General features: G+C 49.4%; 7 non-coding genes across 7 annotated transcripts; all 7 read right to left on the bottom strand.

The window, feature by feature from the left end:
- Positions 1–803: 803 nt before the first annotated feature.
- Positions 804–884, bottom strand: LOC135230081 (small nucleolar RNA SNORD115). Its single transcript, XR_010320720.1, has one exon. It is a non-coding gene; the product is annotated as a small nucleolar RNA SNORD115 (small nucleolar RNA).
- Positions 885–2,502: 1,618 nt separating this feature from the next.
- Positions 2,503–2,580, bottom strand: LOC135230077 (small nucleolar RNA SNORD115). The gene has a single exon (XR_010320716.1). It is a non-coding gene; the product is annotated as a small nucleolar RNA SNORD115 (small nucleolar RNA).
- Positions 2,581–4,198: 1,618 nt separating this feature from the next.
- On the bottom strand, positions 4,199–4,279 carry LOC135230070 (small nucleolar RNA SNORD115). Its single transcript, XR_010320709.1, has one exon. It is a non-coding gene; the product is annotated as a small nucleolar RNA SNORD115 (small nucleolar RNA).
- A 1,618-nt stretch (positions 4,280–5,897) lies between these two features.
- Positions 5,898–5,975, bottom strand: LOC135230076 (small nucleolar RNA SNORD115). Its single transcript, XR_010320715.1, has one exon. It is a non-coding gene; the product is annotated as a small nucleolar RNA SNORD115 (small nucleolar RNA).
- A 1,618-nt stretch (positions 5,976–7,593) lies between these two features.
- On the bottom strand, positions 7,594–7,674 carry LOC135230069 (small nucleolar RNA SNORD115). The gene has a single exon (XR_010320708.1). It is a non-coding gene; the product is annotated as a small nucleolar RNA SNORD115 (small nucleolar RNA).
- Positions 7,675–9,292: 1,618 nt separating this feature from the next.
- On the bottom strand, positions 9,293–9,370 carry LOC135230075 (small nucleolar RNA SNORD115). Its single transcript, XR_010320714.1, has one exon. It is a non-coding gene; the product is annotated as a small nucleolar RNA SNORD115 (small nucleolar RNA).
- Positions 9,371–10,988: 1,618 nt separating this feature from the next.
- LOC135230068 (small nucleolar RNA SNORD115) lies at positions 10,989–11,069 on the bottom strand. The gene has a single exon (XR_010320707.1). It is a non-coding gene; the product is annotated as a small nucleolar RNA SNORD115 (small nucleolar RNA).
- Between the last annotated feature and the right edge of the window lie 969 nt (positions 11,070–12,038).

Raw genomic sequence — 12,038 nt, 5'->3', positions numbered from 1 at the left:
AGGCAGCAGTTATGCCTGCATTGCCTGATTAGACTGTCAGCAGATCCTGACCTCCTGTGGTATGAACCTGAAACTAGTCATGACGCTCGCGACCCACGTACCGAATGGTATTGAGCCTGGCATTAGCTTTTTGACTCAGATAGTGGTGCTGCTGCCTTTTCTTGAATGCTACAGCGAGGTGTCAGGCTACTCCAGTCTTCATCCAATACCAAGATGTCTGGGAAAGAGGCCCTGGAGATCCTAAGAGTCCAGTCGCAACTGACACAGGCTTTCAACTAGGGCAAGTCTCTCTGGTTTCTCCAGTAGAGCTGCTACACACTCCCATCCCGTAAAGAGTTGAGAGTTGAAAATATTCTCAAACTTCCGTAGGCATACCCGACTGGGAACCGGACTAGCAAAAATTACTCAAGTGGAAATTCTTCTAGGTTCCTGTGCTTCCTAACTATCCACCCGTGCATATCACCGCCACTTGGTCAATCGGTCAGGTCAAGCTCAAAGCAGGGGACACGTCTCAGCTTTTCCACAAAACCCGACTGCCTCTTGGGCTCCATTTTCACTTGTCTAAGTGTCACCAGAGACAAGGGAAAACCGCCGTCATTCACTCACCTTGAGTTCTTTCGGTGGTGAATCTCCTGAAAGCAGGTCTTTCGAAATGACAGAAAAAGACGAAAAGAGCCAAGGAATCAGCATGACCAGAATCGGTCAGGGAGGAGTTTTTGATCACTTGGTGGAGGAAAAAGGGATCCAAACGGGGGTCCCCTCTAAAGCAGATCATTAACGTTAGGGAAAAGGAGTTTCTCTCTGGGCCTCAGCGGGATCCTATTGAGCATGATTTTTATGTCATCATCTCTCTTCGAGACAAGTTGAGGTGTCTTCGTTGACCCGAGACATCTCAATCCCCGGGAGAAATCACCTGAGTCTTCAAGTTCCTCACCACCGATATCGTCCATCCAGCCCGCAATCACGCAGGATGAGAAGGTTCACACATCCTCTTCCGGTTTCCCGGGGAGTAGCTTGACCCTCATGAAAGCAGGAAAACAGGCTTCGACCTTGCAATCCTTTGAGGAAGGGCAAAGAAGTAAGTCAGACATCAGACGAGAGACATTCATTGCCTAACAGCTATGCTTTTTCCACATATAGCCCAAAAGAGGGACGAAATCAAGACACACACTTCTCGCCCATTAGTGAGACTGCTGACCCTTGACAGAAAGGCAGACGCGTGCCAGATCAAGACAAGGCATAGAGGACTCCGAATGGAGAAAAGTACTCAGGAAGTCCCAGCCAAGAACAGGCTATTCATTTGATCAGCCCCGGCTAATGTCTACGAGGAAGCCGAATCTGTGTCCACAGGCACGGATCCGTGCACGAGCACTTCCAGGAAATGACATCCAAGGGTTCCCAAAACTGGGGATCTTCAAATGAGCTGTGGGACACTCGGAAGAGGGCTTTCACCAAGAATTTGGCCCCAAATTCAACTAGGCATTTCCAGAGTTTGATTTCACCCTTGTGCCATGGAGAGACACAGTCCAGGCCACCTCATTCCCAAAGAATGGGAACACAGGGAACACATCTCCTCCTGTTTATCAACCATCAGAGGATTCCTTGGCACAAAGAGAGCAGGAGTCTTATGGAACCTCTACAGGATTCCAACGAACTCTGTAGGAACACTGATCTCTGCACATGTGCAAGGCAGCACTTACGCCTGCTTTCACTGTCTAGAGCTCCAGGGAAACATGACCTCCTGTGGCATCAACCTGAAAGTGCTCCTGACCCTCGTGTCCCCTTCACACCTGGCATCGACCCTGACTTTAGATTTTCTATGCAGTTATCTGTGCAGCTACCTTTACTTGAAAGCTGGAGCCAGCTATCAGACTACTGAGTCGCTCATCCAATTTCAAGATTCACGGGAAAAGCGCCCCGCAAATCCTGCGAGTCCAGCCGCAACTGACACACGCTTTCAATTACAGCAAGTTGACCAGTCTCCTGTAGAGCTCTGGGCCATTCACATCTCATAAATATCTTGGGAAAATACATTGTTCTAGTTGGCCGTTTCTCCCATTTCGGTAGGCCCTATCGGACTTGGACCCAGGCTATCGCAGACGACTCCAGCGCACATGTTTCAGCATTCTCTGATTCCGAAGTATCCACCCACGCACATCACCGCCACTTAGTCAACCAGGCAAGGTCAAGCAAACACCAGGGGACATGCCTCAGCCTTGTCAGCAAACCCTACTGCCTTTTGCGGTGTATCCTCACTTGCCTAAGTGTCAGATGGGGCCAGGGCAAATCACGGGAAATCCCTCACCTTTTGTCCTTGCAACGGTGAACTCCTCGGAGGCAGGTTGTGCTAAAGGACACAAAAAGAGGAAAAGAGCCAAGGAATCAGCCTGACCAAAATCGGCCACCCAGGTCTTTTGGATTACTTGGTGCAGGTGAAAGAAATCAAAATGGGAGTCCGCTCTAAAGAAGATCTGGAAGGCTGGGCCAAAGGACTTTCCCACAGGGCCTCAGCATAACCTCTCTGAGCATGATTTTTAGGTCATCATCTCTCTTCCAGACAGATTATGTCATCATTGACCCCAGCCATATCACTCCCCAGGAAAAATCCCCTGAGACCTGAAGATGCTTACCACAAATGTCTTCCTTCCACCCAGGAAGGACAGTGGATGAGAGCGTTCACACATCATCTTCCAGTTTCCCGGGCAGTTGGCTTGACCCCCATGAAAGCGGCACAAGAGACATCGACCTCACTAACCCTTTGAAAAGGGGAAATCAGTAAGACAGAGATCCCAGAAGAGAAACTCACTTCCCTAAGGCTAGGCTTTCAGCCAGACATTCGCGAACACATGGACAAAATCAAGACAGCCATTTGCAACCCACTGGGGAGTCTGCTGACCCATGACAGAAGGAGAGAATCATGCAATATTCAGAAGAAGGCAGAGAGGTCTCTGGATGTAGCAGAAATTTACAGGAGGACCCAGGCAAAAGGAGCCTTTGCCATTGCTTAAGCCTGACTGATGTGTTGAAGGCAGCCAACTATGCGTCCACGGGCACTGTCCAATGTGTGCGGACTCCCGGGAAATGGCACCCAAGAGTCCCCAGCACCGGGGGATCTTCAAATCAGCTGGAGGACATTTGGAAAAGAATAGCTTTCCAAGAATTCTGCCAACACTTGTTAAAATTGCCACAGTCCTTCAACGCTTTCATTTCACCACTGAGCCATGGAGAGACACAATCGAATCTACCTCAGGCCCCAATAACCCCCAGAGAGGGAACACATCTCCTCCCGTATATCAAGCATCAGAGGATCCCGTGGGGCACACGGAAAAGGAGTTCTATGGAATCTCTACAAGATTCCAAAGATCTGTCAAGAAAATGATCTTTCCACATGTGGAAGGCAGCAGTTATGCCTGCATTGCCTGATTAGACTGTCAGCAGATCCTGAACTCCTGTGGTATGAACCTGAAACTAGTCATGACGCTCGCGACCCACGTACCGAATGGTATTGAGCCTGGCATTAGCTTTTTGACTCAGATAGTGGTGCTGCTGCCTTTTCTTGAATGCTACAGCGAGGTGTCAGGCTACTCCAGTCTTCATCCAATACCAAGATGTCTGGGAAAGAGGCCCTGGAGATCCTAAGAGTCCAGTCGCAACTGACACAGGCTTTCAACTAGGGCAAGTCTCTCTGGTTTCTCCAGTAGAGCTGCTACACACTCCCATCCCGTAAAGAGTTGAGAGTTGAAAATATTCTCAAACTTCCGTAGGCATACCCGACTGGGAACCGGACTAGCAAAAATTACTCAAGTGGAAATTCTTCTAGGTTCCTGTGCTTCCTAACTATCCACCCGTGCATATCACCGCCACTTGGTCAATCGGTCAGGTCAAGCTCAAAGCAGGGGACACGTCTCAGCTTTTCCACAAAACCCGACTTCCTCTTGGGCTCCATTTTCACTTGTCTAAGTGTCACCAGAGACAAGGGAAAACCGCCGTCATTCACTCACCTTGAGTTCTTTCGGTGGTGAATCTCCTGAAAGCAGGTCTTTCGAAATGACAGAAAAAGACGAAAAGAGCCAAGGAATCAGCATGACCAGAATCGGTCAGGGAGGAGTTTTTGATCACTTGGTGGAGGAAAAAGAGATCCAAATGGGGGTCCCCTCTAAAGCAGAGCATTAACGTTAGGGAAAAGGAGTTTCTCTCTGGGCCTCAGCGGGATCCTATTGAGCATGATTTTTATGTCATCATCTCTCTTCGAGACAAGTTGAGGTGTCTTCGTTGACCCGAGACATCTCAATCCCCGGGAGAAATCACCTGAGTCTTCAAGTTCCTCACCACCGATATCGTCCATCCAGCCCGCAATCACGCAGGATGAGAAGGTTCGCACATCCTCTTCCGGTTTCCCGGGGAGTAGCTTGACCCTCATGAAAGCAGGAAAACAGGCTTCGACCTTGCAATCCTTTGAGGAAGGGCAAAGAAGTAAGTCAGACATCAGACGAGAGACATTCATTGCCTAACAGCTATGCTTTTTCCACATATAGCCCAAAAGAGGGACGAAATCAAGACACACACTTCTCGCCCATTAGTGAGACTGCTGACCCTTGACAGAAAGGCAGACGCGTGCCAGATCAAGACAAGGCATAGAGGACTCCGAATGGAGAAAAGTACTCAGGAAGTCCCAGCCAAGAACAGGCTATTCATTTGATCAGCCCCGGCTAATGTCTACGAGGAAGCCGAATCTGTGTCCACAGGCACGGATCCGTGCACGAGCACTTCCAGGAAATGACATCCAAGGGTTCCCAAAACTGGGGATTTTCAAATGAGCTGTGGGACACTCGGAAGAGGGCTTTCACCAAGAATTTGGCCCCAAATTCAACTAGGCATTTCCAGAGTTTGATTTCACCCTTGTGCCATGGAGAGACACAGTCCAGGCCACCTCATTCCCAAAGAATGGGAACACAGGGAACACATCTCCTCCTGTTTATCAACCATCAGAGGATTCCTTGGCACAAAGAGAGCAGGAGTCTTATGGAACCTCTACAGGATTCCAACGAACTCTGTAGGAACACTGATCTCTGCACATGTGCAAGGCAGCACTTACGCCTGCTTTCACTGTCTAGAGCTCCAGGGAAACATGACCTCCTGTGGCATCAACCTGAAAGTGCTCCTGACCCTCGTGTCCCCTTCACACCTGGCATCGACCCTGACTTTAGATTTTCTATGCAGTTATCTGTGCAGCTACCTTTACTTGAAAGCTGGAGCCAGCTATCAGACTACTGAGTCGCTCATCCAATTTCAAGATTCACGGGAAAAGCGCCCCGCAAATCCTGCGAGTCCAGCCGCAACTGACACACGCTTTCAATTACAGCAAGTTGACCAGTCTCCTGTAGAGCTCTGGGCCATTCACATCTCCTAAATATCTTGGGAAAATACATTGTTCTAATTGGCCGTTTCTCCCATTTCGGTAGGCCCTATCGGACTTGGACCCAGGCTATCGCAGACGACTCCAGCGCACATGTTTCAGCATTCTCTGATTCCTAAGTATCCACCCACGCACATCACCGCCACTTAGTCAACCAGGCAAGGTCAAGCAAACACCAGGGGACATGCCTCAGCCTTGTCAGCAAACCCTACTGCCTTTTGCGGTGTATCCTCACTTGCCTAAGTGTCAGATGGGGCCAGGGCAAATCACGGGAAATCCCTCACCTTTTGTCCTCGCAACGGTGAACTCCTCGGAGGCAGGTTGTGCTAAAGGACACAAAAAGAGGAAAAGAGCCAAGGAATCAGCCTGACCAAAATCGGCCACCCAGGTCTTTTGGATTACTTGGTGCAGGTGAAAGAAATCAAAATGGGAGTCCGCTCTAAAGAAGATCTGGAAGGCTGGGCCAAAGGACTTTCCCACAGGGCCTCAGCATAACCTCTCTGAGCATGATTTTTAGGTCATCATCTCTCTTCCAGACAGATTATGTCATCATTGACCCCAGCCATATCACTCCCCAGGAAAAATCCCCTGAGACCTGAAGATGCTTACCACAAATGTCTTCCTTCCACCCAGGAAGGACAGTGGATGAGAGCGTTCACACATCATCTTCCAGTTTCCCGGGCAGTTGGCTTGACCCCCATGAAAGCGGCACAAGAGACATCGACCTCACTAACCCTTTGAAAAGGGGAAATCAGTAAGACAGAGATCCCAGAAGAGAAACTCACTTCCCTAAGGCTAGGCTTTCAGCCAGACATTCGCGAACACATGGACAAAATCAAGACAGCCATTTGCAACCCGCTGGGGAGTCTGCTGACCCATGACAGCAGGAGAGAATCATGCAATATTCAGAAGAAGGCAGAGAGGTCTCTGGATGTAGCACAAATTTACAGGAGGACCCAGGCAAAAGGAGCCTTTGCCATTGCTTAAGCCTGACTGATGTGTTGAAGGCAGCCAACTATGCGTCCACGGGCACTGTCCAATGTGTGCGGACTCCCGGGAAATGGCACCCAAGAGTCCCCAGCACCGGGGGATCTTCAAATCAGCTGGAGGACATTTGGAAAAGAATAGCTTTCCAAGAATTCTGCCAACACTTGTTAAAATTGCCACAGTCCTTCAACGCTTTCATTTCACCACTGAGCCATGGAGAGACACAATCGAATCTACCTCAGGCCCCAATAATCCCCAGAGAGGGAACACATCTCCTCCCGTATATCAAGCATCAGAGGATCCCGTGGGGCACACGGAAAAGGAGTTCTATGGAATCTCTACAAGATTCCAAAGATCTGTCAAGAAAATGACCTTTCCACATGTGGAAGGCAGCAGTTATGCCTGCATTGCCTGATTAGACTGTCAGCAGATCCTGACCTCCTGTGGTATGAACCTGAAACTAGTCATGACGCTCGCGACCCACGTACCGAATGGTATTGAGCCTGGCATTAGCTTTTTGACTCAGATAGTGGTGCTGCTGCCTTTTCTTGAATGCTACAGCGAGGTGTCAGGCTACTCCAGTCTTCATCCAATACCAAGATGTCTGGGAAAGAGGCCCTGGAGATCCTAAGAGTCCAGTCGCAACTGACACAGGCTTTCAACTAGGGCAAGTCTCTCTGGTTTCTCCAGTAGAGCTGCTACACACTCCCATCCCGTAAAGAGTTGAGAGTTGAAAATATTCTCAAACTTCCGTAGACATACCCGACTGGGAACCGGACTAGCAAAAATTACTCAAGTGGAAATTCTTCTAGGTTCCTGTGCTTCCTAACTATCCACCCGTGCATATCACCGCCACTTGGTCAATCGGTCAGGTCAAGCTCAAAGCAGGGGACACGTCTCAGCTTTTCCACAAAACCCGACTGCCTCTTGGGCTCCATTTTCACTTGTCTAAGTGTCACCAGAGACAAGGGAAAACCGCCGTCATTCACTCACCTTGAGTTCTTTCGGTGGTGAATCTCCTGAAAGCAGGTCTTTCGAAATGACAGAAAAAGACGAAAAGAGCCAAGGAATCAGCATGACCAGAATCGGTCAGGGAGGAGTTTTTGATCACTTGGTGGAGGAAAAAGGGATCCAAACGGGGGTCCCCTCTAAAGCAGATCATTAACGTTAGGGAAAAGGAGTTTCTCTCTGGGCCTCAGCGGGATCCTACTGAGCATGATTTTTATGTCATCATCTCTCTTCGAGACAAGTTGAGGTGTCTTCGTTGACCCGAGACATCTCAATCCCAGGGAGAAATCACCTGAGTCTTCAAGTTCCTCACCACCGATATCGTCCATCCAGCCCGCAATCACGCAGGATGAGAAGGTTCGCACATCCTCTTCCGGTTTCCCGGGGAGTAGCTTGACCCTCATGAAAGCAGGAAAACAGGCTTCGACCTTGCAATCCTTTGAGGAAGGGCAAAGAAGTAAGTCAGACATCAGACGAGAGACATTCATTGCCTAACAGCTATGCTTTTTCCACATATAGCCCAAAAGAGGGACGAAATCAAGACACACACTTCTCGCCCATTAGTGAGACTGCTGACCCTTGACAGAAAGGCAGACGCGTGCCAGATCAAGACAAGGCATAGAGGACTCCGAATGGAGAAAAGTACTCAGGAAGTCCCAGCCAAGAACAGGCTATTCATTTGATCAGCCCCGGCTAATGTCTACGAGGAAGCCGAATCTGTGTCCACAGGCACGGATCCGTGCACGAGCACTTCCAGGAAATGACATCCAAGGGTTCCCAAAACTGGGGATCTTCAAATGAGCTGTGGGACACTCGGAAGAGGGCTTTCACCAAGAATTTGGCCCCAAATTCAACTAGGCATTTCCAGAGTTTGATTTCACCCTTGTGCCATGGAGAGACACAGTCCAGGCCACCTCATTCCCAAAGAATGGGAACACAGGGAACACATCTCCTCCTGTTTATCAACCATCAGAGGATTCCTTGGCACAAAGAGAGCAGGAGTCTTATGGAACCTCTACAGGATTCCAACGAACTCTGTAGGAACACTGATCTCTGCACATGTGCAAGGCAGCACTTACGCCTGCTTTCACTGTCTAGAGCTCCAGGGAAACATGACCTCCTGTGGCATCAACCTGAAAGTGCTCCTGACCCTCGTGTCCCCTTCACACCTGGCATCGACCCTGACTTTAGATTTTCTATGCAGTTATCTGTGCAGCTACCTTTACTTGAAAGCTGGAGCCAGCTATCAGACTACTGAGTCGCTCATCCAATTTCAAGATTCACGGGAAAAGCGCCCCGCAAATCCTGCGAGTCCAGCCGCAACTGACACACGCTTTCAATTACAGCAAGTTGACCAGTCTCCTGTAGAGCTCTGGGCCATTCACATCTCCTAAATATCTTGGGAAAATACATTGTTCTAGTTGGCCGTTTCTCCCATTTCGGTAGGCCCTATCGGACTTGGACCCAGGCTATCGCAGACGACTCCAGCGCACATGTTTCAGCATTCTCTGATTCCTAAGTATCCACCCACGCACATCACCGCCACTTAGTCAACCAGGCAAGGTCAAGCAAACACCAGGGGACATGCCTCAGCCTTGTCAGCAAACCCTACTGCCTTTTGCGGTGTATCCTCACTTGCCTAAGTGTCAGATGGGGCCAGGGCAAATCACGGGAAATCCCTCACCTTTTGTCCTCGCAACGGTGAACTCCTCGGAGGCAGGTTGTGCTAAAGGACACAAAAAGAGGAAAAGAGCCAAGGAATCAGCCTGACCAAAATCGGCCACCCAGGTCTTTTGGATTACTTGGTGCAGGTGAAAGAAATCAAAATGGGAGTCCGCTCTAAAGAAGATCTGGAAGGCTGGGCCAAAGGACTTTCCCACAGGGCCTCAGCATAACCTCTCTGAGCATGATTTTTAGGTCATCATCTCTCTTCCAGACAGATTATGTCATCATTGACCCCAGCCATATCACTCCCCAGGAAAAATCCCCTGAGACCTGAAGATGCTTACCACAAATGTCTTCCTTCCACCCAGGAAGGACAGTGGATGAGAGCGTTCACACATCATCTTCCAGTTTCCCGGGCAGTTGGCTTGACCCCCATGAAAGCGGCACAAGAGACATCGACCTCACTAACCCTTTGAAAAGGGGAAATCAGTAAGACAGAGATCCCAGAAGAGAAACTCACTTCCCTAAGGCTAGGCTTTCAGCCAGACATTCGCGAACACATGGACAAAATCAAGACAGCCATTTGCAACCCGCTGGGGAGTCTGCTGACCCATGACAGCAGGAGAGAATCATGCAATATTCAGAAGAAGGCAGAGAGGTCTCTGGATGTAGCACAAATTTACAGGAGGACCCAGGCAAAAGGAGCCTTTGCCATTGCTTAAGCCTGACTGATGTGTTGAAGGCAGCCAACTATGCGTCCACGGGCACTGTCCAATGTGTGCGGACTCCCGGGAAATGGCACCCAAGAGTCCCCAGCACCGGGGGATCTTCAAATCAGCTGGAGGACATTTGGAAAAGAATAGCTTTCCAAGAATTCTGCCAACACTTGTTAAAATTGCCACAGTCCTTCAACGCTTTCATTTCACCACTGAGCCATGGAGAGACACAATCGAATCTACCTCAGGCCCCAATAATCCCCAGAGAGGGAACACATCTCCTCCCGTATATCAAGCATCAGAGGATCCCGTGGGGCACACGGAAAAGGAGTTCTATGGAATCTCTACAAGATTCCAAAGATCTGTCAAGAAAATGATCTTTCCACATGTGGAAGGCAGCAGTTATGCCTGCATTGCCTGATTAGACTGTCAGCAGATCCTGACCTCCTGTGGTATGAACCTGAAACTAGTCATGACGCTCGCGACCCACGTACCGAATGGTATTGAGCCTGGCATTAGCTTTTTGACTCAGATAGTGGTGCTGCTGCCTTTTCTTGAATGCTACAGCGAGGTGTCAGGCTACTCCAGTCTTCATCCAATACCAAGATGTCTGGGAAAGAGGCCCTGGAGATCCTAAGAGTCCAGTCGCAACTGACACAGGCTTTCAACTAGGGCAAGTCTCTCTGGTTTCTCCAGTAGAGCTGCTACACACTCCCATCCCGTAAAGAGTTGAGAGTTGAAAATATTCTCAAACTTCCGTAGACATACCCGACTGGGAACCGGACTAGCAAAAATTACTCAAGTGGAAATTCTTCTAGGTTCCTGTGCTTCCTAACTATCCACCCGTGCATATCACCGCCACTTGGTCAATCGGTCAGGTCAAGCTCAAAGCAGGGGACACGTCTCAGCTTTTCCACAAAACCCGACTGCCTCTTGGGCTCCATTTTCACTTGTCTAAGTGTCACCAGAGACAAGGGAAAACCGCCGTCATTCACTCACCTTGAGTTCTTTCGGTGGTGAATCTCCTGAAAGCAGGTCTTTCGAAATGACAGAAAAAGACGAAAAGAGCCAATACTATCTCTTGACCAGAATCGGTCAGGGAGGAGTTTTTGATCACTTGGTGGAGGAAAAAGGGATCCAAACGGGGGTCCCCTCTAAAGCAGATCATTAACGTTAGGGAAAAGGAGTTTCTCTCTGGGCCTCAGCGGGATCCTACTGAGCATGATTTTTATGTCATCATCTCTCTTCGAGACAAGTTGAGGTGTCTTCGTTGACCCGAGACATCTCAATCCCAGGGAGAAATCACCTGAGTCTTCAAGTTCCTCACCACCGATATCGTCCATCCAGCCCGCAATCACGCAGGATGAGAAGGTTCGCACATCCTCTTCCGGTTTCCCGGGGAGTAGCTTGACCCTCATGAAAGCAGGAAAACAGGCTTCGACCTTGCAATCCTTTGAGGAAGGGCAAAGAAGTAAGTCAGACATCAGACGAGAGACATTCATTGCCTAACAGCTATGCTTTTTCCACATATAGCCCAAAAGAGGGACGAAATCAAGACACACACTTCTCGCCCATTAGTGAGACTGCTGACCCTTGACAGAAAGGCAGACGCGTGCCAGATCAAGACAAGGCATAGAGGACTCCGAATGGAGAAAAGTACTCAGGAAGTCCCAGCCAAGAACAGGCTATTCATTTGATCAGCCCCGGCTAATGTCTACGAGGAAGCCGAATCTGTGTCCACAGGCACGGATCCGTGCACGAGCACTTCCAGGAAATGACATCCAAGGGTTCCCAAAACTGGGGATCTTCAAATGAGCTGTGGGACACTCGGAAGAGGGCTTTCACCAAGAATTTGGCCCCAAATTCAACTAGGCATTTCCAGAGTTTGATTTCACCCTTGTGCCATGGAGAGACACAGTCCAGGCCACCTCATTCCCAAAGAATGGGAACACAGGGAACACATCTCCTCCTGTTTATCAACCATCAGAGGATTCCTTGGCACAAAGAGAGCAGGAGTCTTATGGAACCTCTACAGGATTCCAACGAACTCTGTAGGAACACTGATCTCTGCACATGTGCAAGGCAGCACTTACGCCTGCTTTCACTGTCTAGAGCTCCAGGGAAACATGACCTCCTGTGGCATCAACCTGAAAGTGCTCCTGACCCTCGTGTCCCCTTCACACCTGGCATCGACCCTGACTTTAGATTTTCTATGCAGTTATCTGTGCAGCTACCTTTACTTGAAA

Source organism: Loxodonta africana, unplaced genomic scaffold (genome assembly GCF_030014295.1).
Source record: "Loxodonta africana isolate mLoxAfr1 unplaced genomic scaffold, mLoxAfr1.hap2 scaffold_748, whole genome shotgun sequence".
Classification (NCBI taxonomy): domain Eukaryota; kingdom Metazoa; phylum Chordata; class Mammalia; order Proboscidea; family Elephantidae; genus Loxodonta; species Loxodonta africana.
This window is presented reverse-complemented; position numbering and strand designations above follow the sequence as displayed.